The following is a 3,976-nucleotide window of genomic DNA, read 5'->3' on the forward strand; positions in this document are numbered from 1 at the left end:
CACTGGAAAGTGTAGAATATGTAAGCAAAATAAAAGGTTTTCGGATGTAGGTCCGATACCGCGGTATCAAAAGAAAAAAATGACTGAGTATTTGACGGAGTAGTGTGCCATACACATTGAATTTATGTTTAGTATAAATCTTTACCATTGTTATTCCCTAGTAAACAAATATTTGACGGAGTAGTGTGCCATACACACTTTTCAAGCCATGCGAATTTGGTAGACTAACGTTGTTAACCTTGCTCTCTTGACAACTATATTATTTAGTTTGAATACTGGGATTTTCATTAGTAAGTGATGTATAGCTTTATCATAAATTTTTGTTAACGCCAGTAGTTTGTCTTAATCTTATAATGAAGATACTCTCACTCTAGAACTTTTAAGGAAGGAATAAAAAAATGAAAGAAGCCAATGAATAAGGACATTACGTACTAAAACATGGGCAAGTGATTTTTGTCTTTTAAACATATACCCCATTACTGTAAGTAGATCCGATCACTTATCCTATTAAATCAATGGAATAATGATCAAAATGCCACTATTCCCCATCTTTTTTTTATCTAAACGCAACACCAACAATATTAATTCCCAATATGTCACGTGGACAAGTTCGTTGAATATTGTAACGAATTCCGTTTGCTGATGTGTAACGTTCCTGGTGGACACCAAGTTCGTTATTCCAGGTAACGAATTTGGTTCAATTAATGTCCTTGCACGTTCTCACTTGCCAAGCCACGTGCTAGACATGCAACGAAGTTCGCTGCCCACTACAGTGAACTACGTGTAATGGCTAGGATGACACATGGCAGACATGCACGAAGTACGTTTGGGGGGACAACGAACTTGGTGCAACGACTACTTTTGGCAGCCTATATAACCCCCCCCCCCCACCCCCGCCCCCACCCAACTCCTCTCTCCCTCTCACTCTATCTCTTTCTCATTTTCCTTTTCTCTCTCATTGTGTTTCTCTCTCTACATTTAAGGTTAGTAATTTATGAAGTTATTTTTTTTTATAGCTTTTTAGTGTTATTTCATTGATGTTAATTATTATTTATAGGATTAAACCTTAGGTTAGAAGACACAATTGTGACAATAGGATAGAATATCTATGTTAGTGTTATTAGGTTTAGTATTTTATATTAATGTATTAATAATAATATTAATTGTTTGATATTATTTATAGGGTTTAAACTTAGGTTATAAAATATTTATATTAATGTTGTTAAATTTAGCATTTAATAATTTTTAATTATGCATTGATTAGTAATATTAATTGTGTCATATTGTTTAATTATTGGTTGAAAGCGTAGGGTAGGAAAATTGTATATTAATGTTGTTAAAATTTGTATTCAATAAATTGTTCATTATGCATTATTTAGTTATAGGTTGAAATGTAGGTTAGAAAATTTTTATATTAATGTTGTTATATTTTTTATTTAATAATTTTTTGATTATGCAATGTTTAATAATATTAAATTAAATAACATTATTTAGTTATAGGTTGAAAAATAGGTTAGAAAATTTTGACATTAATGTTGTTAAATTTTTGTATTTAATAATTTGTTATTATGTAATTCTTAATAATATTAAATTAAATGAAATTATTTAGTTATAGGTTGAAAATATAGTGTATAATATTAATTGTGTCATATTATTTATTTATAGGTAGACAACTTAGGTTAGAAGAATTAGTAATTGTATCATATTATTTTTTTAATAACATTAATTGTGTCATATTATTTATGCATTATTTAATAATATTATGTATTATTTAATTATATTAATTATGCTACGTATATTAATGTTGTTGTTATTTATTATTTAATATTTATTTATGTATGGGTTATAGAATAATTAAATAATGTTTGATATTTATTTATTTCTTAGTAATTAGTATTTACTTTTTATATATTATAATGTAGTAATTGTAATATAATTTTTGTTGTAAATAGATCCATGGAGCAGCACGACCCACGCCAGAGTTTCATCGACCCCGGTCCATCCAACCGTTCTCTCCTCACGTTGCAGGAGAAACACATTTTCACCAATGTGTGGAACACATACGATGACCCATCTGTACGTGATCGTATGTCCTTAATGTCAGACACGCTGCTACACACAATCACCTCGATATATCGGAGGACATCTAGCCGTACCTTAGGCAGGCTGAGTTTTATCACGTTGCGCGTCTGCGCAACCATGAGGTTTGTAACATCCCGTATGCACCTGGTGTATTAAACATATATATGGCAGTGGCACAACTAATTAAATGCGGAAGCTAACTTTTCCTTTTCAATTATGATGTCCTTATTATTAACCAAGTTGGTTACTTAATCCATTTACAAAATAATGCCTGTATGTAAATTGCAATAAAGGACAAACAGAATATCCTCATATATAGATGTGTATCTAATCACGAAACTACAACACGAAGCCCGGACAATAATCCTGAAACATTATACAGCTTAAGTCTAAATAAAACATAGTCAAGTCAATGTGGCATGGACAACCCCCATGCTCACCAAATAAGGCAACAAAGCCCAACATAGTCGCAACTCAAATAACAATATAATGGACTAAAACATAATCACTAAACAGACATATCAGCAGTCAACATGAACAATCAACTCAGCTCTGGCCTCCTGCCGCCCGAGGTCTCATCCCCCGAGGTACCTGAATCTGATAATGTGCCCCAAACGTGAGGTGAGATCTCTAAAAAGAAATCTCAATAGGACAAGGGGTTCTCAAGGATCTCTCCACCCCAAGCTCACTTACATGTGCAATATAAGTTCAAAAGCAATATAACAATATAAGTTCCAAAATCTGTGCAATGCAGCATATAATCATGTCATGTGTGTCAGAATCCTACTGGCCAGAGAATAAACATGCAGGATTTACATACGTCTACAACCTACAGTACAAGACGCTACTTGTACCTCACCAACAGAATCACCATCTTGTATGACACTACATACTCAGGCTTACCGTCTAGGTGAAACACCACATACATGTCATAAGGCACTTGCACTTAACAGCTCAAAAGCATTTCAATAATCATTATTTTATGAAAACACATCATGCATATAAACCATCCCCCCATGAGGTATGGTGGAACCAACAATGGGAAAAATTAAGGACACCAAACCTTACCTCGCAAGCTAACAACTCCCAAGTCAAGAGTCCACAATAGCCCAAGGTCCACAAACAACTCAATCACAATCTGTTTAGACTAGCAATCATATCAACATTTATAATCTAAAAGTTCATGACATAACGACCATGTTTTCTTTTTCGTTTCATGCCATTAGGCTTCTCCCAAATCCATAAGCTCTTAGTCCAATTGATTCTGACTTAGTTCAATTATTACAGAGGTTCAACTAACCAATCATGGGTCCACAAACCTAATATACCATTTTGTATGAATAGAACAGTGACCAACTCAAAATCTCCAGAATATCCGGATATATGTCGGGGCCATATCCGGATATCCATATCCGGATATCACAAGCCCCATATCCGGATATCATATCCGGATATTTCGCGACAGAATGCAGTTTCTGCATTTCGCGAAGGTATCCATCAAAGTAATCATTTTTAACACATATACACGTTAAAGCATGCATCTTTAAGTCCATTCAGACCAGTGATCATGTTAGTTACTTACTCATCTTATTTAACATGCCAAAACCTCATCTTTTACATGGAAACTTCAAGAACAGAGGTGGTGATGCATACCAATGGCTCAAAACATAGCAAAGAGAGGTGCTTGGAGCTTTCTACACAGCTCCAAAGGTCAGCCATAACAAGTCCACGAAAATGGTGATCAAAGATTGATCCTTTATCAATAAAAATGACTTCTTGAAGCAACACAACCCAAGAGAATGGCTTTTTCCCAACCAAACAGTGAAGTCAGCCCCAACCTCACCAACTCAGAAGCTCACACTCAGCTATGAAGCACCCAACACCCTCACAAGGC

Source organism: Gastrolobium bilobum, unplaced genomic scaffold (assembly GCF_033153095.1).
Source record: "Gastrolobium bilobum isolate Gb01-03AN ecotype WA unplaced genomic scaffold, APGP_CSIRO_Gbil_v1 utg96765, whole genome shotgun sequence".
Taxonomy (NCBI): domain Eukaryota; kingdom Viridiplantae; phylum Streptophyta; class Magnoliopsida; order Fabales; family Fabaceae; genus Gastrolobium; species Gastrolobium bilobum.